Here is a 23,074-nt window from a genome sequence, read left to right as displayed (position 1 = left end):
GAAAGACCACTAGCCTGGGGATCAAACCCAGGGACACCACAAATCACTATTTATTTAATCTTTCTTCTTTGTTTTATGGTGGGTCACAATCAACATTATTAGCAGCTCAAGCCACTTTGTAGTTGGATACTCGTGAGTGATTGAAGAGCAGGGTGAGCAAAGCATTGTATCACGATGCCAGAAAAATAGTTCCTCTATTATCGTATACAATAACACATATCCTAATAGCTTCGTTAATATGCAGGTCACGGTATGTGACTGGAGCATAACTGGCAGTTTTCGGATGTTTTTTTTAGAGGGATTTATAGGCGGAATAGAGGACTCCTAAATACCTGCATTTTGAGCTAACTTGTACTAGCAGTGTTTCACTATTTCTAACACACAGAGAAGGGAAAAACATTTGTGTTCTTGGCAGGGCCTCCCTTGGCTAAATTGTGGCCCCACAGCAGAATTTTATTTTGATACCCCCCATTACAAAAAATGTTAACATTTTTTTTTTCTAAATCATTTTTATACCTTCTAAAGGCCTACTGAAATGAGATGTTCTTATTTAAACGGGAATGGCAGCTCCATTCTGTGTGTCATAGTTGATCATTTCGCGATATTGCCATATTTTTGCTGAAAGGATTTAGTAGAGAACATCCACGATAAAGTTTGCAACTTTTGGTTGCTAATAGAAAAGCCTTGCCTGTACCGGAAGTATGTGCGCGTGACATCACTGGTTGCAGGGCTCCACACATATTCCCATTGTTTTTAATGGGAGCCACCAGCAGTAAGAGCAATTCGGACCGAGAAAGCGACAATTTCCCAATTAATTTGAGCGAGGATGAAAGATTTGTGAATTAGGATATTGACAGTGAAGGAATAGAAAAAAAAGTGACGTCTCCGGGCGACGGCAGTGTAAGCGTTTCAGATGTAATTAGACACATTTACTAGGATAATTCTAAAAGATCCCTTATCTGCTTATTGGTTTAGCAGTGTTTTAGTGAGATTTTAAAGATTGTAACACATTGAAAAGACATACCTCGAGGTCGGCTGCGGTGAACACGAAGTTTCTCAGAGAGATGCCGAGGAGCCAAGCTCACAGCTGCCGCTGCTGCAGGACAACGAATAATCCATTGATGTCTCCGGTAAGATATATATCACAATTTCCCCATCCAAAAACATATTCGCTTGACCGCTCCGCTTCACAACAAACAAAGAAACACTGGCTGTGTCTCGGTGCTAAAGACAGCTGCAATCCACCGCTTTCCACCAACCAGCATTGTTCTTTATAGCATCTCCATTATTAAAATGAACAAAGTCTGCACACAGATTCAGCAACACAGATGTCAATTATAGGATTAAATACTGACCTTTAGCCGAGTAAGGCGCTTACCTTTAGTCCGCGAATGAGCAGCGCTAATATCCGTGACGTCACGCGTACGCGTCATCATTCCGCGACGTTTTCAACAAGAAACTCGCGGGAAATTTAAAATTGCAATTTAGTAAACTAAAAAGGCCGTATTGGCATGTGTTGCAATGTTAATATTTCATCATTGATATATAAACTATCAGACTGCGTGGTCGGTAGTAGTGGGTTTCAGTAGGCCTTTAAACAAACTTGAATCTAATTTGATGCATGTTTTATACTAAAATGTTTTAATATTATTGTTCAAAAATTATTTTTTTTTACTGCATAACTTGCAGTTTTGTTATTCATATTTACATATTGGATGATTTCATGGTGAGGAATGACAATGTTGGTGTAAGAAAATAGTGCATTCTCTCACATCATACATCCAAAGGGAATACTATCCTTCATATTAAATTGCATGTTATAAACTGGCTTAAGTCAACATGCAGCCAATTTGATTATGAATCCCGTCACTCCGTCACAGAGCGACAAAATCTCATTACGTCTCCCTTCTTACCGTCCTAATTAGATTCCCACGTCAAGCCTTTTTTTTTTTTTTGCGTCCAGAATATAAGCCTACATTTAAATGGTATTCAATTGTTTAAAGCATAGTGCAAAATTTATGATGGCTCGTGTCCAATAACTATTTGATGCATCTCTTCATAAACGAGAAGCTCATGGTTTATGTCTTTGTGTCTTTATAAAGCAAAAGAAAAACAGGATGTTATAATATGAGCTCAACTCTTATCAATGTGTGGCTCTAAATCAGTGGTTCTTAACCTGGGTTCGATCGAACCCTAGGGGTTCGGTGAGTCGGCCTCAGGGGTTCGGCAGAGGTCAAAACACATCCGACTCATCGTCTCAATAAAAACTTCTCCCTATCGGCGTATTACGGATACGGCAACAGCAGAAGTCACACTGATTTCCAGGTGTGTAATTTGTTGTGAGTTTATGCAGTCTAGTTTGAGTTTAGTGTTGGTTTTGTTCTTTGAACAAGGTGATATTCATGTGCGGTTCATTTTGTGCACCAGTAAAAAAAACATGGTTACACTTTAGTATCGGGGACATATTCACCATTAATTAGTTGCTTATTAGCATGGTATCGGGGACATATTCACCATTAATTAGTTGCTTATTAGCATGCAAATTAGTAACAATTTGGCTCTTAACTAGTCATTATTAAGTACTTATTAATGCCTTTTTTGGCATTGCCTCTTTATAACCCTAACCCTCTAACCTTAACCCTAACTAAATAACTCCAAATTAAGTCTATTTTACTTAGAATATGTTCCCTTAGTGTCCAAAAACCTCTAAATTAAGTCTTTGTTACTTGATTATGTTCTCCATACTAAAGTGTTACCAAAAACACATAACTTTGTCTTGAATAAAAAAAAAAGATATATATATATTTTTCACTAAGAAGGGTTCGGTGAATGCGCAATTTAAACTAATGGGGTTAGGCACCGCCAACAAGGTTAAGAACCACTGCTCTAAATATAAGCTTTAAGGTCCTACTGCAAATACAATTAAAATTACAATTATTTTTTTTAAAAGATGTATATAAAAAAAAGGGTGGAGTGCCATCTCCGGGTTGGGGAGGAGACCCTGCCCCAAGTGGAGGAGTTCAAGTACCTAGGAGTCTTGTTCACGAGTGGGGGAAGAGTGGATCGTGAGATCGACAGGCGGATCGGTGCGGCGTCTTCAGTAATGCGGACGTTGTATCGATCCGTTGTGGTGAAGAAGGAGCTGAGCCGGAAGGCAAAGCTCTCAATTTACCGGTCGATCTACGTTCCCATCCTCACCTATGGTCATGAGCTTAGGGTCATGACCGAAAGGATAAGATCACGGGTACAAGCGGCCAAAATGGGTTTCCTCCGCCGGGTGGCGGGGCTCTCCCTTAGAGATAGGGTGAGAAGCTCTGCCATCCGGGAGGAGCTCAACGTAAAGCCACTGCTCCTCCACATCGAGAGGAGCCAGATGAAGTGGTTCGGGCATCTGGTCAGGATGCCACCCGAACGCCTCCCTAGGGATGTGTTTAGGGCACGTCCAGCTGGTAGGAGGCCACGGGGAAGACCCAGGACACGTTGGGAAGACTATGTCTCCCGGCTGGCCTGGGAACGCCTCGGAATCCCCCGGGAAGAGCTAGACGAAGTGGCTGGAGATAGGGAAGTCTGGGCTTCCCTGCTTAGGCTGCTGCCCCCGCGACCCGACCTCGGATAAGCGGAAGATGATGGATGGATGGATGGTATATAAAAAGGACGCCTACAAGGATAGACTGTTTTTTTTTCTTTTTAAATCGTATTATTTTATGCCAGGAAACCTAATAAAGTACAATTTTTCCACATTAAGCCCAGAGACAAAATCTTTTATTAGTATTTCGTAATATTTTATTTCATTAGGACTGTGAGAATAATTGTATCAAAGTTATCACAAAACTTTGTGTTACATTAAGTTCAGCTCGCCCTGCGAGAGGACAAAAGCGTTCTTTGATCCTAACAGGCTTGTAAAACTCCACTGTGTAGGATGGGAAGTGACATGATGGTGTCAGTTTCTTTGATGTACTGTAATCCACAGGAAGATTTTGTCTTTACCCGAGATCTACTAAGCGGAGCGGAGGCAGGGCCTGACCTCCCTCCAGGCAACTTTTTTTTTAAATGTTTTATGACCTTTTCTTTGAACTGTTTTGTAACCAAAGGCGATGGCTATTTACGACCCCCCTCCCTTAGAAACAGCTGTTGCCATGTAATCAGGGAAAGTCCAAATAAAAGAGGAGACGTACAATCTTTCGTCAGAGCATGGTGGAACACTCTACAAGGGTACAGATGTACGCACTCTCCTCATTGAGCCAAATTTAATTCTGTCTCTGTTTGATTCCTTGCTTCTTTGTTTGTTTTAATAGATGTTTGAACCGGACAAAGACATTTTTCTATTTTCTATTTCATCTTTAACCTTCTAACACATGATTGTACAGTGCAGTAGTAAAAAGATAATGGTAAATAACATTGCCTGGAGAAGAGGCTGTTGTGTTTTGTATTTTGTTGTTATTTTGTTTAGTTTTTTTACATGTATTATACAGTGCACAAGTATCTACGAAAAGAGCTATTTGGTTGTGTGGTTGTTTTTTTTTAACACACATTGCTGTGCAGGAGTATTCAATGAAGACACATTTTGTTGTTTGTTTACTTTTCAATAGATTGGACAAGTGTACTAAATGAAGGGACACATTTTCTTGTTGTTTTTTTTAGTTGTGCAGGAGTATCTCTTAAAAGGGCAACTTCTTATGCTTTTTTTTAAAATTACCAGTAGATTTTGGTGATGGATTTAATAAAGGGGACCCTTTTTGTGGTTGTTTGTTAAGCTCTTCTTTTTGGTTGGCATATCTAATAAAGGGGTATATTTGTTGTTGTTTTAGTTCTGACATTGTGTAGAGAGTACCTAATAAAGGGACATTTTTGTTTGTGTTTTTTCCCCCCTCTTTGCACAGGAAAGGGGCACGTTTTTTTGGTCGATTTTTTTCGTTCTCATATTACGGGGTTTTTTTTTTTCATTAGATTGTGCAGCATTACCTCAAAGGGAACATTTTTTATTATGTTTTATTTTTTTAGTTCTCATTAAATTGAGCTGAAGTACCAACTAAAGGGGCATTTTAATGTGTTGTTGTCTTTTTAGTTTTGATTAAATTGTGCTGAAGTGTCTGATAAAAGCCGAAGGTTTTCGTATTTTTTCTAAATGTATTGTTTTTCTTTTCTTTCTCATTAAACTGTGCTGAAGTACCTACTAAAAGGAAAATATATTTATTAAAATATTTCTTATGTATTTATAGTTTTTTTTAGTTCTCTTTAAATTGTGCTGAAGTACCTACTAAAGGGGCATTTTGTTTTTATGTTGTATATTTAGTTCTGATTAAATTGCACTGAAGTATCTTATAAAGGGGGAAATTATTGTACATATATTTTTGAATGTATTGTTTTCTTAGTTCTCGTTAAATTGTACTGAAGTAAGTACTACAAACCCAAAGCCAGTGCAGTTGGCACGTTGTGTAAACCGTAAATGAAAACAGAATACAATGATTTGCAAATCCTTTTCAACCTATATTCAATTGAATGGACTGCAAAGATAAGATACTTAATGTTCTAACTGGAAAAGTTTGTTATTTTTTGCAAATATTAGCTCGTTCGGAATTTGATGCCTGCAAGATGTTTCAAAAAAGCTGGCACAAGTGGCAAAAAAGCCTGAGAAAGTTGAGGAATGCTCATCAAACACTTATTTGGAACATCCCAGAGGTGAACAGGCTAATTGGGAATAGGTGGGTGCCATGTTTGGGTAAAAAAAAGCAGCTTCCCTGAAATGCTCAGTCATTCACAAACAGGGATGGGGCGAGGATCACTACTTTTTGAACAAATGCATGTGTAAATTGTCCAACAGTTTAAGAACAACATTTCTCAACCAGCTATTGCAAGGAATTTAGGGATTTCACCATCTAAGGTCAGTAATATCATCAAAAGGTTCAGAAAATCAGAAGAAATCATTGAACGTAACATTGAATGCCCGTGACCTTGAATCCCTCAGTCGGTACTGCATCAAAAAGTGACATCAGTGTGTAAAGGATATCACCGCATGGGCTCAGGAAAACCACTGTTACTAACTACAGTTCGTAACCTGAAAGGTACATACACATTTTAGAGCAACATATGTTGCCATTCAAACAACATTATCATGGACGCCCCTGCTTATTTCAGCAAGACAATGCCAAGCCACGTGTTACAACAGCGTGGCTTTATAGTAAAAGAGTGCGGGTACTCGACTGGCCTGCCAGTAGTCCAGACCTGTCTCCCATTGAAAATGTGTGGCGCATTATGAAGCTTAAAATACCATAACGGAGACCCCGGACTGTTGAACAAGCTGTACATCAAGCAAGAATAGGAAAGAACTCCACCTGAAATGTTTCAAAAATTGGTCTCCTCAGTTCCCAAACTTTTACTGAGTGTTGTTAAAAGGAATGACCATGTAACACAGTGGTAAAAAATGGCCCTGTGCCAACTTTTTTGCAATGTGTGGCTGCCATTAAATTCTAAGTTAATGATTATTTGCAACAAAAAAAAAAATGTGTTACTCAGTTCGAACATTCAATATCTTGTCTTTGCAGTCTATTCAACTGAATTGTTGAAAAGGACTTGCAAATAATTGTATTATGTTTTTATTTACGATTTACACAACGTGCCAACTTCACTGGTTTTGGGTTTTGTCGATGGGTATTTAAATTGTTGTTCTTTTTTTTTTAGTTGTGATTAAATTGCGCTGAAGTATCTATCAAAGGGAGGGAGTTATTGCAATTTTTCTCATTTATTTGTCGTTGTCTTTTCACTTCTCACTAATTTGTGCTGAAGTTCCTAATAAAGGGAAGATGTATTTACAGAATTTGTTCTCATGTATTTATAGTTTGTTTTATCCATCCATCCATCCATTTTCTACCGCTTGTCCCGTTCGGGATCACGGGGGGTTCTGGAGTCTATCCCAGCTGCTTCGGGCGGAAGGCGGGTTACACTCTGGACAAGTCGCTGACTCATCACAGGGCCAACACAGATAGACCAACAACATCCACACACGAGGGCCAATTTAGTGTTGCCAATCAATCTATCCCCAGGTGCATGTCTTTGGAACTTTTAGTTCTCATTAATTTGTGCTAGTGTACCTAAGGAAATGCAAAATGCATTTATTGTATTAATTTAATTTACTTATTTATTTTTTTATTTTTTGTTCTTGTTAGATTGTGGTGAAGTATCTAATAAAGTGACATCGATCTTGTCATCGGTTTGGAATAAAGGAGTCAGTCACGGTCATCTGTTCATGAGAGTTATTCCAGGATAAGGTCAGTGCAAACAGGATTTATTTGAGTAAACCGTCACTGTATTTGTGGCCAATGTGTTGGCTATGCTGGATTAATGTGGTGTCTCATCTCGGGCTGTGTCCACTCTGTTCATGTAAATGTATTCCATCTGTTTAGCACCAAACACTTCAAAGCAGACTGTTTGGGCTTTTTGTCGGCAGGAAGCGAATAGAGAAAAAAAAAAAAACACTTGAAATTGATGAAATCCTTTGTATCCACGGAAACAAGCACTTTTAAATCTGACTTTGTGCTTCATCCAAACAAAAGGCGAAGGTAGTCAAAGCGGGTGGAGAATAATGCAAGGTCAGTGTTACTGTGCCCATCCTGACTGTGGAAGTGAAATAACGTCACGGTTAAATCGTGAGTCAGAAACAGAAGACAAGCCATTGAGATTCTGAATAGGAGGAGAGTGCAGGGAGCCTGAAGGCAGCCTGTGGGCACTGAGAGGCTAATAGAAAACGATGACGCACTCAGAGCGTCTGTCAAGGTGAGCACGGGAGGTTTGAATCATAAAACCAGTGGGTTTCATCGTTTTTATTAAATAATACTCAGCCTTTGCTGTCTTATATATTGTTGTCCTGGATTCAAACAAATAAGACCACTTTTGAAAGTGCGTGCTAATACTAGGACGAGCAGACCAGATGCAAGATCATGACACTGGCTCAACCAAAACTGTTAAAAGTCATGATGTCATGATCCGTTGCCCGGATCATATCTTATTCTGGTTTTGGTTTCGTCTTTGTACCTTACTCTGTTGGTGTTTGACTTCCTTAGTTCCTGGTGGCACTTCCTGTTTGTTCTGTTGCTATGGTCACGCATTGTCGTCACCTGCCTCTTGTTTTTTGACTCACACCTGTTTGTAATCAATGTCTGTATTCAAGCCTGCCTTTTCTGTTTACACGTCCTCGCCTCGTAAGTTTCTGTTCCACGCAACAGGCGACGACGCTGATTCCCGTCTGTGGTGAAACATTTTTGTACTCGCTAGCTTCCGCGCTACGTTTTTGGTTCTTTCTAGCTATCATGTTAGTTCTGTTTGTTTTGCCTTTTGTGCCTAGTGCCAGTGTTTCTGTTCTTAGTCTGTTTTTAGTTTAAATAAACCAATATTTCTTACCTTCACGCTGTGTTCGAGCCCGATCTGCATCTTGAAAGAGCGCCACCCACACCACGATGCTAGCCAAGCATCTCACATGAGGACTTTGTCACAGATTTGTCACCTATTCTGTTTATAATTTATATGGAAATAATTTCTGGGTGCAGTCAAGGCGTTGAGGGGTTCCGGTTTGGTGCCTGCAGGATTATGTCTCTGCTTTTTGCAGATGATGTGGTCCTGATGGCTTCATCTGGCCAGGATCTTTAGTTCTCACTGAATCGGTTCGCAGCCGAGTGTGAAGCGACCGGGATTAGAGTCAGCACCTCCAAGTCCGAGTCCATGGTTCTCGCCCGGAAAAGGGTGAGGGAGGAGACTCTGCCCCAAGTGGAGGAGTTCAGGTACCTCAGAGTTTTGTACACGAGTGAGGCAAGAGTGGATCGCAAGATTGACAGGCGGATCGGTGCGGCGTCTTCAGTAATGCGGACGCTGTATCGATCCGTTGTGGTGAAGAAGGAGCTGAGCCGGAAGGCAAAGCTCTCGATTTACCGGTTGATTTACGTTCCCATCCTCACCTATGGTCATGAGCTTTGGGTTATGACGGAAAGGACAAGATCACGGGTACAAGCGGCCCAAATGAGTTTCCTCCTTCGGGTGGCAGGGCTCTCCCTTAGAGATAGGGTGAGAAGCTCCGCCATCCGGGGGGAGCTCAAAGTAAAGCCGTTGCTCCTCCAAATCAAGAGGAGCCAAATGAGATGGTTCGGGCATCTAGTCAGGAACACCTAGGGAGGTGTTTAGGGCACGTCCAACCGGTAGGAGGCCGTTGGGAAGACTATGTCTCCCGGCTGGCCTGGGAACGCCTCAGGATACCCGGGGAAGAGCTGGACGAAGTGGCTGGGGAGAGGGAAGTCTGGGCTTCCTTGCTTAGGCTGCTGCCCCCGCGACCTGACCTCAGATAAGCGGAAGAAGATGGATGGATGGGTCATGAGGACTGTTGTTGTCAAGTTGACTGAACAAATTGCTCATCACAACTAAGAAGAGTTATGACAACTTCACCCAGACAAAAGTGCGGAAACTCATGAAAAACCCGTAATAATAAGTTCAGTGGACTTCAGAAAGTTAGTCAGGTTAAAGTTAAAGAACCACTGATAGTCACACCATACTTGCCAACTCTCCCGGTTTTCCCGGTAGACTCTCGAATTTCAGTGCCTCTCCCGAAAATCTCCCGGAGTAACCATTCTCCCGAATTTCTCCCGATTTCCACCCAGACAACAATATTGGGGGCGCGCCTTAAAGGCACTGCCTTTGGCGTCCTCTAGAACCTGTCATCACGTCTGTTTTTCCTCCATACAAACAGCGTGCCAGCCCAGTCACATAATACATGCCGCTTTTACACACACTTAAGTGAATGCAACGCATACTTGCATACTTGATCAACAGCCATACAGGTCACACTGAAGGTGGCCGTGTAAACAAATTTAACACTGTTACAAATATGCGCCACACTGTGAACCCGCACCAGACAAGAATGACAAACACATTTTGGGAGAACATCCGCTCCGTAACACAACATAAACACAACAGAACAAATACTCAGAACCCCTTGCAGCACTAACTCTTCTGGGACGCTACAGTATACACCCCCCCGCTACCATTTTGTCCAATGCCATTGTTGGTATTTTGTCCATACTATTGTTGGTATTTTGTCTAATACCATTTTTGGTATTTTTCCATTACCATTGTTGGTATTTTGTCCATTACCATCGTTGGTATTTTGTCTAATACTATTATTGGTATTTTGTCCATTACCATTGTTGGTATTTTGTCTTTTACCATTGTTGGTATTTTGTCTAATACCATTTTTGATATTTCGTCCCTTACCATTTTTGGTATTTTAACCATTACCTTTATTGGTATTTTGTCCATTACTATTGTTGGTATTTTGTCCATAACCATCATTGGTATTTTGTTTAAACTATTATTGGTATTTTGTCTATTACCATTGTTGGTATTTTGTCCATTACCATTGTTGGTATTTTGTCCATTAGCATTGTTGGTATTTTATCTAATACCATTATTAGTATTTTGTCCATAACCATTGTTGGTATTCTGTCCATTACAATTGTTGGTATTTTGTCTATTACCATTGTTGGTATTTTGTCTAATACCCTTTTTGGTATTTTGTCAATTACCATTGTTGGTATTTTGTCCATTACTATTGTTGGTATTTTGTCCATTACCATCGTTGGTATTTTATCTAATACTATTATTGGCATTTTGTCCATTACCATCCATCCATCCATCCATTTCCTACCGCTTATTCCCTTTCGGAGTCGCGGGGGGCGCTGGCGCCTATCTCAGCTACAATCGGGCAGAAGGCAGGGTACACCCTGGACAAGTCGCCACCTCATCACAGGGCTAACACAGATAGACAGACAACATTCACACTCACATTCTCACACTAGGGCCAATTTAATGTTGCCAATCAACCTATCCCCATTACCTTTTGTCCATTACCTTTGTAGGTATTTTGTATATTACCATTGTTGGTATTTTTTCTATTACCATTGTTGGTATTTTGTTTATTACCATCGTTGGTATTTTGTCTATTACTATTGTTAGTATTTTGACTTATACCATTGTTGTTATTTTGTCTATTACCATTGTTGGTATGTTGTCTAATACCATTTTTGGTATTTTGTCAATTACAATTGTTGGTATTTTGTCCATTACCATTGTTTGTATTTTGTCCATTACCATTGTTGGTATTTTGTTTATTACCATCGTTGGTATTTTGTCTAATACTATTATTGGTATTTTGTCTATTACCATTGTTGGTGTTTTGTCAATTACCATTGTTAGTATTTTGACTAACACCATTGTTGTTATTTTGTATATTACCATTGTTGGTATTTTGTATATTACCATTGTTGGTGTTTTTTCTATTACCATTGTTGGTATTTTGTTTATTACCATCGTTGGTATGTTGTCTAATACTATTATTGGTATTTTGACTAATAACAATGTTGTTATTTTGTCTATTACCATTGTTAGTATTTTGACTAATACCATTGTTGGTATTTTATCTATTACCATTATTGGTATATTGTCCATTACCATTATTGGTATTTTGTCCATTACCATTGTTAGTATCGTTCATTCTTCTTATATTGTTGTTATAAATTGTTGTAATAATAATTTGTTACCTGTGGTAATACCACCATAATATAACATCCTTGAACAAAATAACAATGCAGCTCAATGTATTAATCACTGACTGGGGAACCGGGGGTGGGATTAAACAAGTAAGTTCCAAGCCGCAGCTGCGATTGGACCTGGATAGCCTCCGGGAAGAAGTAGTGGACTACCAATTGCTTGGCAGTGAAGATCTTCCTCAGGAAGCAAATATTGACCGGTTTTGGGCCATGCTAGGGAGAGATGGAAGATTCCAGACTCTAGTGCATTTGATGAAAGCACTTTTGTGCGTGCCACACCGCAATGCATCATCAAAGAGGGTGTTCAGCATGGTTAGAAAAATAGTGACAGAGAATAGAACAAGGAATGACAATTCAACCCTTAACTCAACAATGAGTAGATGAGTGTTATGTGTGTGCATATGTGTAAATAAATGAACACTGAAATTGAAGTATTTCTCTTATATATATATATAGCTAGAATTCACTGAAAGTCAAGTATTTCTTTTATATATATATATATATAAATATATATATATATGTGAAAAACTTGACTTGGTGATAGCTGTAAATATACTCCTCCCCTCTTAACCCCGCCCCCCCACCCCCACCTCCCGAAATCGTAGATCTCAAGGTTGGCAAGTATGGCACAGGCGTTAGTGCATCTGCCTCACAATACGAAGGTCCCAAGTAGTCCTGAGTTCAATCCAGGCTCGGGATCTTTTTGTGTGGAGTTTGCATGTTCTCCCCGTGTGAATGCGTGGGTTCCCTCCGGGTACTCCGGCTTCCTCTCACCGCCAAATACATGCACCTGGGGATAGGTTGATTGGCAACACTAAATAGGCCCTAGTTTGTGAATGTGACTGTGAATGTTGTTCGTCTATCTGTTTTGGGCCTGCGATGAAGCGGCGACTTGTCCAGGGTGTACCCCGCCCTCAGCCCCAATGCAGCTGAGATAGGCGCCAGCACCCACGCAACCCCAAAAGGGATAAGCAGCAGGAAATGGATGGATGGATGGAAGTTGTTTGTTTCATTTTTAAAATAAGAAATTCTTCTAAGATAATAGTTAAAATGATGATTTAGGAAGTACTTAGTTAATAACCAAAAAAGACATTGATTAAAACAACATGTGGCCGCACACAAATGTGCTATTTGAGTTTGAATTATACCTTGTGCGTCTACGTCTCCAGCAGCAGCAGTAGATTCATGTTTTTTCATAGTTGTCTTTTGCACCTGTAAATGGCTCGTTGTCATGCAAACCGGTCAAAGTTCACCCACCACTCGGCACGTCGCAGCTCGCAGGACTAATGACGACGTGATTTTTCAGCAGCCACCATCTTTCGAGCAATTTTCGCTCATTGACTATGGATGAGCATCTGGTCAACGCAGACGTGTGATGCCATTGCCTCCTGAGTGTTTTTTCTAACCTAACCAGCACGCCTACTGTGTTGCCTGTGCTGTTATTTCTCTGACACATACCCCACATGGTGGCGCTGTTATTGATCCCCAAAGTGGTTTGACAAAAACAGATTATTCTTAAACCTCAGTGATACTAAAATAATGCTGTTTGGTAACAGTAAAAGGGAAAGTCAAACACTAATACAAATAAACAGAATAGAAATTGAAAGAATAAATTATATTACATTTCTAGATGATGATTGATGATAAAATCAACTGGAAATCTTATGTAAAAAATATACAACATAAAGTACCAAGAAACACGTCAATAATGAACAAAGCAAAACATGTTCTGGACCAGGGGTCGGCAACCCAAAATATTGAAAGAGCCATATTGGACCAAAAATACAAAAAAAAAATCCATCTGGAGCCGCAAAAAATTAAAAGCCATACTACATACAGACGGTGTGTCATGAGATATCAATTAAATTATGAGGACTTAAATGAAACTAAATGAGCTCAAAAATAGCTACAAATGAGGCATAATGATGCAATATGTACATACAGCTCGCCTAAATAGCGTGTTAGCATCGATTAACTTGCCGTCATGCAGTGACCAAATATGTCTGATTAGCACTCCACACAAGTCAATAACGTCAACAAAACTCACCTTTGTGTATTCATGCACAACGTTGATAGTTTAGTAGACAAAATGAGACAGAAAAAGAAGTGGCATAAAACACGTCTTAGAAAGTCGGAGAAAGTTATACATGAAAACAAACTACGGTAAGTTCAAGGACCGCCAAAATTAGTAGGACAAAACGGCGCTCGCCAAATACTCGAATCAGTGAAGCATGTTTGATATAAACTGTGTGCTTTATAACAATTAGGGAGGTTTGTGTCATGTTGGTCCTCCTACAGAAACCCTATTAAAACAAAAAATATGTTTTTTCCCCCCATCATTTTTTTCCATTTTTCATACATTTTTGAAAAGGCTCTAGGGAGCCACTAGGGCGGCGATAAAAAGCCTCATGTGGCTCCAGAGCCACGGGTTGCCGACCCCCGTTCTAGACCAAAAATCACTCCATATTCTCTACTGCTCGCTAGTTACCATATCTGAGTTATTGTGTAGAAATATGGGGAAATAACTACAAAAGTGCACTTCATTCATTAACGGTGTTACAAAAAAGATCAGTACAATAACACATAATGTTAGATATAGAGAATATACAAACTCTTTATTTATGGAATCGAAAATACTGAAATTTCACGACATAGTGAATTTGCAAACAGCCAAAATGATAGACAAAGCAAACTATAACCTGCTACCCAAGAATATACAACAATTCTTCTCAAGAGAAGAGGAGAAATATATTCTTAGAGGAAAAATGTAATTTATAACATTTGTACGCACGTACAACACTTTACACCTTCAGTATATCAGTATGTAGAATTAAATCTTGAAATGGACTAAGCAAAGAAATCAAACAATGTACTAAAATGATCCGCTTCAAGAGACTCTTCAAAATTAAAGTGTTTACAAAGTACAAAGAAGAAGAACCATGATAAAGATTCTGAATTTATTTCATACATCCATTCATTTTCTAGATAATCTTACTCATCTAATATTTATTATTTATTTCTATTGTTATTACTTATGGGGTATATTGTAAATAAATAGAGAACAGGAAGTTCACAAATGTTTTAGCAACTTAAAGGAAAAGGGGTAGGATTAAATAAGCTCTGCTTCTTGTTGTATAGAGAAACTGGAAATTGTGATGAATCATGTTGTATGCATGCATGTTCCAAATAAAATCGAACTCAACTCAACTCAAAGTGTAACTCTGGTGACTTGAACATTCCCCACACAGCTCTACAAAACATGGAGACTCTAAGGTGTTTCGTTGAATCATTGAGAAAGTTTGTACATACAAGCATGTGTGTGTAACATTTAAAGGCCTACTGAAATGAGATTTTCTTATTCAAACGGGAATAGCAGGTCCATTCTATGTGTCATACTTGATCATTTTGCGATATTGCCATATTTTTGCTGAAAGTATTTAGAAGAGAAAATTGACGATGAAGGTCGCCACTTTTGGTACTTCCTGAAAAAGCCTCGCCTTTACCGGAAGTCGCAGACCCCTCACATATTCACATTGATTCTAATGGGAGCCTCCAACAAAAACAGTTTTTCGGACCGAGAAAACGACAATTTCCCCATTAATTTGAGCGAGGATAAAAGATTTGTGTTTAAGGATATTGATAGCGACGGACTAGAAAGAAAAAAAACCCCGATAGCATTGGGACGGATTCCAATGTTTTTAAACACATTTAATAGGATAATTCTGGGAAATCCGTCATCTTTCTATTGTGTTGCTAGTGTTTTAGTGAGTTTAACAGTACCTGATAGTCGGAGGGGTACATCCACGGGTGTTGATGTCATGTCTCACGGGTATCGACGGGTGCTGTACGGACGGCACAAGCTCAACTGATATCCGGTAAGTCGCGACTTTTTAACCACAATTTTCTCACCGAAACCTGCTGGTTGACATTCGGTTTGCTTGACCACACTCTGATCCATAGGAAAGTTTCAGCCCCGGGAATTTTAAACAAGGAATCACCGTGTGTTTGTGTGGCTAAAGGCTAAAGCTTCCCAACTCCATCTTTCTACTGTGACTCCTCCAATATTAATTGAACAAATCGCAAAAGATTCAGCAACACAGATGTCCAAAATACTGTGTAATTATGTCGTTAAAGCAGACGACTTTTACCTGTGTGTGCGTAGCGCTCATACTTCCTTAAAAAGCGTGACGTCCTGCGTACACGTCATCATTACACGACGTTTCCAAGACGAAACTCCCGGGAAATTTAAAATTGTAATTTAGTAAACTAAAAAAGCCGTATTGGCATGTGTTGCAACGTTAATATTTCATCATTGATGTATAAACTATCAGACTGCGTGGTGGGTAGTCGTGGGTTTCAGTAGGCCTTTAAGCAAGGTTGGTAATAAAAACATGGCAACAATCAGACAGAAAAGTATTTAAGACCCAACTAACTGTCCGTGAACTCACCATATTTTGCAGCCATTTGTCATTTCATATTGGCGATTTTGAGGGGTTTTACAAAATTGAACTCGTCCTCTACGTTTTGTCTCAGTGCTGTCACATTTGAGCCATGATTACCTGATAGATGGACAACGTTGAAGTCTCGGAAAATATATTTTTTCTGTCTAAGCATGTGGCAAAGCTTGATCCCATTCAACAATCAATGGATTGCATTCATCAGCCTGCTGTAATCCTCTCTGAGCCCTATGGGAGACAAACCTCCCAACATGTTCTTGCAGCTCTTAAGTGCCCTTTAATTGTTTTTGTAAAGCCGGCCCAGTGGACAGGAGTCGTCATCTCAGCGTGTTGTTTAGGTGACGCGTCCCTCAAGGTCACCAGTGTCCTCGCCCTCTGGGAAGGCTGTTCTTTTCATATACTATTCCAAAGTATGGTCCAGTCTGATGGAAATGATGTATTATGACGCAATCTACAGCTAAAATGATGCACAAAGAAAACTATAACCTGGTACCCAAGAATTATTCCCTACAAAAAAGGAGAAATAAATCCGGAGGGAAAACTTTCAATTGAAAACATTTATATGCACGTACCGTGCAACACTCAAGACAGTTCAATTCAACTGGTGGCCTGGGGGTCTATTCCAAACCTATCAGCATCCAAGCTCATTTCAAAGTTTGGTAGCCAAATTCCTAAAACTACTTGAATGCCCCTGTTCTCAGGACAATCAATCACAACTGGACTCTCTGACTTGTCTTAGAAGCAGGGATGGGAATTTTCCACGGATCCGCGGAAATACGCCGTTTTTGGCGCCACCAGGTTGGGGTGTAACGGTACGTGTATTTGTGTTGAAGCGTTTCGGTACGGGGGTTCCGGTTCGGTGCAGAGGAGTACCGAACGAGTTCCACACGAACATATGAAGTAGCCGCCTATGCTAAAGTCTTAACAAGATGCTCCACTCCGTTCTGCCTCTGTGTCTGTCTGTACACAACACCCTGCATTGTCCCTCCCACACAACCATCTGATTGGTTACAACCGTAGCGATAACAAGCCAATCAGCAGTGCGTATTCAGAGCGTACAGTATCGAGTCAGCGCTTCAGCGTCGAGCAGATAGGCGTTTAGCAGGTGAGCAGCGGACTCTCCAAATTATACTAAACACTTCCAAGTCAACTACTTTCAAAACATCACTATAAGCTCACTCGCAGTCCTGTTTGAGGTGAAGGCTAGTTAGCTTTTAGCGTAACGTTAGCTCATTTTGCTGTGTGTGTGTGTGTGTGTGTGTGTGTGTGTGTGCGTGTGTGTGTGTTGAAGCAGCAAAAAAGGACATTATATTAAATGAAGAGTTTGTGTCTCTGATAGTTGATATAATAATATAAGTGCATAATTAAGCCTACATGAACTCCATGGTGTTTAGGTATGAATAGTCTCTCCTATTGCTACTGTAATATTTTTTCAGCTATAGTTATATTAATCATTAGTAATGTAGCAGCCGGGTTTTGAATGGCAGGGTCCCTGCTATCACATGTTGATACAAATATAACATTTAAAAAATAAAAATCAGCTACAGGCTTCCCAAATGCTGTAATAAATTAAGCATGATGAATTGACTTGAAACTGTTTAACGTTGCACTTTTTATATGTAGAAGAAAAGTTGTGTCATTTTATTTCATCTAAGCAACAACTTGAAGCAGTTTAATGTGGATTAACGTGGGCAGAATTATTACAGTTGGTAATAATTGTGGTGAAGAAGGAGCTGAGCCGGAAGGCAAAACTCTCAATTTACCGGTCGATCTACGTTCCCATCCTCACCTATGGTCATGAGCTTTGGGTCATGACCGAAAGGATAAGATCACGGGTACAAGCGGCCGAAAAGAGTTTCCTCCGCCGTGTGGCGGGGCTCTCCCTTAGAGATAGGGTGAGAAGCTCCGCCATCCGGGAGGAACTCAAAGTAAAGCCGCTGCTCCTTCACATCGAGAGGAGCCAGATGAGGTGGTTCGGGCATCTGGTCAGGATGCCACCCGAACGCCTCCCAAGGGAGGCGTTTAGGGCACGTCCAACCGGTAGGAGGCCACGGGGAAGACCCAGGACACGTTGGGAAGACTATGTCTCCCGGCTGGCCTGGGAACGCCTCGGGATCCCCCGAGAAGAGCTAGACGAAGTGGCTGGGGAGAGGGAAGTCTGGGTTTCCCTGCTTAGGCTGTTGCACCCGCGACCCGACCTCGGATAAGCGGAAGATGATGGATGGATGGATGGATGGAATTATTACAGTGTTCCCAATGTTAAAAGGATAAAGCCTGTTGTGATCCGGCTTCCGGATCACACATCTCTAGCATGTTTGTCCTTTTTGTATTGTCCTATGTTTTGCACTCTGCCGATCCCGTTGCTAACACTTCCTTTTTTTGTATTGTCACCATGGCAACCTAATTACGCCTCCTGCACGGACTCACTACGCACACCTGTTTTGAATTATTTGTGTTGTATTTAAGACCACCTGCTACCTTAGTTCCTCCTGGTCGGTTCGTTTGCTCTATGCAACAGTTGCGTTGTTTATTCATTTTTGCATTCAGCCTGCTAATTCGTAGTTTACCCTCCGCGCGCTCGGCTCGTGCTTCTGTACCTGGGACTTTGAACTCTGCCTGTTGCTAGTCTTAGCATTTAGCTTTCCGTGCGTTGGCACACCTTTTCTTTCCGTTTTGGTTATTGATATTAAAACCTGCTCCAACCTCCATTCCTGCCTGCTCCAGTCCTTAGCATCGAGAGGTGAAACTCCTCGCGCATCCAAGATGCATCCTCAACGTAACAAAAGCCATTGTTTACAAAATGTATATTTTGTTGTTTTCTTACTGTACCGAAAATGAACCGAACCATGACCTCTAAACCGAGGTACGTACCGAACCGAAATTTTCATATACCGTTACACCCCTACCGCCAGGGTCATTTCTGTGAATCGTTTAAATCCGGGGAGAAAATTATAGGGGGGGTTAGGTACTTGTGGTTTTTGTCTCTGCGTTGACCTAGTTATCAGTACAAGGCAGAGAATTCCCGCGAAAAATATATTGCCAATGTGTGAAGGCACCAGATTGGCTATCTCTACTATCAGCTGACAACATCAACCAATGACATTGCCCGTTATAGGCGTCTGCATGCGTCGTTTGCCAACAATATCTAGTCACTGATCCTCAATTATTGTGAGCGTTTCTGAACTCGTATTCTGTTTATATTGGTTGTGTAAACTTTATACATAAATTTCATCACATGATACATTTTTATTAAAATATTTTGGTCAGGAGAATATTGTTAGAATTTGACTCAAAATAGCAGGAAATGCATCCTGAGCTAATATATTTAAAAAAAATTCTGGGGGGGCATGCCCCCAGACCGGGCCTTCCGCAAAGCGGTGTTTTAGGTTAAAAAAATGTTCAGCTGATTTTGTAAATCTTCATTCCCATCCCTGTAGAAGACGTTTGGTCTCTCATCCAAGTAGGCTTCATCAGTTCATTCCCATCGACTTAGATTGGTCACATCTAGTCTTACAACATGGATTGGTCAGATATGGATATTATATGCAATTGATCAAATACCCTGAGAATACAATGACCTGGATGAATGAGAACATCCATTGACAACGCTCCTGTTGTATAGAGTTTGAATTGTGTGAAATGAATTATAGAAAAATAATACTGCATTACATCTGTGTGTGGGATTGATTGCGCTGAGCACAAAGGCAAACAAAGTGAAGCAGTGATTTCAAATATTTTTTTTAGCACTTGCAAAATGTTTTGTCCTCTTCTTGCAGTTTTTCTTTTTTTTAAAGCAATAATACATTTGTCCCCTGAAAGCAGCGCAAAAATATTTGTTTGACATGTTGGTAAATCCAATCCGGGTGGGCAGGAAGTTATTTAAAATTGATTTGCATGGACTTGTTTTGTCACATTCAATATATTTCCAGAAGTATTTGGCCACCTGCCTTGACTCACATGTGAACTTGAAGTGGCATCTCATTCCTAACCCATAGGGTTCAATATGATGTCGGGCCACCTTTTGCAGCTACTACAGCTTCAACTCTTCTAAGAAGGCTGTCCACAAGGTTGCGGAGTGTGTTTATAGGAATTTGCCACCATTCTTCCAAAAGCGCATTGGTGAGGTTACACACTGATGTTGGTCGAAAAGGCCTGGCTCTCAGTCTCCGTTCTAATTCATCCCAAAGGTGTTCAGGTCAGGACTCTGTGCAGGCCAGTCAAGTTTATCCACACCAGACTCTGTCATCCATGTCTTTATGGACCTTGCTTTGCGCATGTTGGAAGAGGAAGGGGCCCGCTCCAAACTGTTCCCACAAGGTTGGGAGCATGGAATTGTCCAAAATATTTTGGTAGCCTGGAGCATTCAAAGTTCTTTTCACTGGAATTAAGGGGCTAAGCCCAAATCCTGAAAAACAACCATCCATCCATCCATTTTCTAAAACAACCCCACACCATAATTTCTTCTCCACCAAATTTCACACTCATGTACCGTTCTCCTGGTAACCTCCAAACACAGACTTGTCCATCAGATTTCCAAGTGGAAAAGTGTGATTCATGACTCCAGAGAAGGCGTCTCCACTGCTCTAGTCCAGTGATGACGTGCTTTACATCACCACCAGAGTTTGTTCCCAAAACGCTTCCACGTTCTTATAATAAAGCCGACAGTTGACTTTGGAATATTTAGGAGCGAGGAAATTTCATGACTGGATTTGTTACACAGGTGGCATCCTTTGACAGTGATGAGCTCTTGAGAGCGGCCCATTTTTTCACAAATGTTTGTAGAAACACTCTCCAAAAAAAAAGTCTGCGGGCTATAGAGCGTTTTCCGTTCGGGCTCCAGTACTCTGGAATGCCCTCCCGGTAACAGTTCGAGATGCTACCTCAGTAGAAGCATTTAAGTCTCATCTTAAAACTCATCTGTATACTCTAGCCTTTAAATAGACCTCCTTTTTAGACCAGTTGATCTGCCGCTTCTTTTCTTTCTCCTATGTCCCCCCCTCCCTTGTGGAGGGGGTCCGGTCCGATGACCATGGATGAAGTACTGACTGTCCAGAGTCGAGACCCAGGATGGACCGCTCGTCGGGACCCAGGATGGACCGCTCGCCTGTATTGGTTGGGGACATCTCTACGCTGCTGTTCCGCTTGAGATGGTTTCCTGTGGACGGGACTCTCACTGCTGTCTTGGAGCCACTATGGATTGAACTTTCACAGTATCATGTTAGACCCGCTCGACATCCATTGCTTTCGGTCCCCTAGAGGGGGGGGGTTGCCCACATCTGAGGTCCTCTCCAAGGTTTCTCATAGTCAGCATTGTCGCTGGCGTCCCACTGAATGTGAATTCTCCCTGCCCACTGGGTGTGAGTTTTCCTTGCCCTTTTGTGGGTTCTTCCGAGGATGTTGTAGTCGTAATGATTTGTGCAGTCCTTTGAGACATTTGTGATTTGGGGCTATATAAATAAACATTGATTGATTGATTGATTGATGCCTAAGTGCTCGATTTTATACACCTATGGCCGGCCGGGCCAAGTGATTCGGACACCTGAGATCATTTGGATGGGTGGCCAAATACTTTTGGCAATGTAGTGTATATTGCAAGCAACAAGGGGAAAATAGATCAAATTAGATAAAAAATAGCACTATCACTCATATGAAACTTTTTTTTCACGTACAATACAGCAGTACCTCTGTTTATGTATGTACTTCTAAGATTTTTTTTTTTTTTTTACCAAAATGATGCCTTATACCAGTGGTTCTCAAATGGGGGTACGTGTACCCCTGGGGGTACTTGAAGGTATGTCAAGGGGTACGTGAGATTTTTTTAAAATATTGTAAAAATAGCAACGATTCAAAAATCCTTTATACATATATTTATTGAATAATACTTCAACAAAATATGAATGTAAGTTCATAAAGTGTGAAAAGAAATGCAACATATTCAGTGTTGACAGCTATATTTTTTGTGGACATGTTCCATAAAAGGGTGGAGTGCCATCTCCGGGTTGGGGAGGAGACCCTGCCCCAAGTGGAGGAGTTCAAGTACTTAGGAGTCTTGTTCACGAGTGGGGGAAGAGTGGATCGTGAGATCGACAGGCGGATCGGTGCGGCGTCTTCAGTAATGCGGACGTTGTATCGATCCGTTGTGGTGAAGAAGGAGCTGAGCCGGAAGGCAAAGCTCTCAATTTACCGGTCGATCTACGTTCCCATCCTCACCTATGGTCATGAGCTTTGGGTCATGACCGAAAGGATAAGATCACGGGTACAATCGGGCGAAATGAGTTTCCTCCGCCGTGTGGCGGGTCTCTCCCTTAGAGATAGGGTGAGAAGCTCTGCCATCCGGGAGGAACTCAAAGTAAAGCCGCTGCACCTTCACATCGAGAGGAGCCAGATGAGGTGGTTCGGGCATCTGGTCAGGATGCCACCCGAACGCCTCCCTAGGGAGGTGTTTAGGGCACGTCCAACCGGTAGGAGGCCACGGGGAAGACCCAGGACACGTTGGGAAGACTATGTCTCCCGGCTGGCCTGGGAACGCCTCGGGATCCCCCGGGAAGAGCTAGACGAAGTGGCTGGGGAGAGGGAAGTCTGGGCTTCCCTGCTTAGGCCGCTGCCCCCGCGACCCGACCTCGGATAAGCGGAAGATGATGGATGGATGGATGGATGGATGTTCCATAAATATTGATGTTAAAGATTTCTTTTTTTGTGAAGAAATGTTTAGAATTAAGTTCATGAATCCAGATGGATCTCTATTACAATCCCCAAAGAGGGCACTTTAAGTTGATGATTAATTCTAGGAGTAGAAATTTTATTTATAATTGAATCACTTGTTTATTTTTCAACACGTTTTTAGTTATTTCTACATCTTTTTTTCCAAATAGTTCAAGAAAGACCACTACAAATGAGCAATATTTTGCACTGTTATACAATTTAATAAATCAGAAACTGATGACACAGTGCTGTATTTTACTTCATCTCTTTTTTTCAACCGAAAATGATTAGGGGGTACTTGAATTTAAAAAAAAATGTTCACAGGGGGTA

This window comes from Nerophis ophidion, linkage group LG08, assembly GCF_033978795.1.
Source record: "Nerophis ophidion isolate RoL-2023_Sa linkage group LG08, RoL_Noph_v1.0, whole genome shotgun sequence".
In the NCBI taxonomy this organism is placed as follows: domain Eukaryota; kingdom Metazoa; phylum Chordata; class Actinopteri; order Syngnathiformes; family Syngnathidae; genus Nerophis; species Nerophis ophidion.
This window is presented reverse-complemented; position numbering follows the sequence as displayed.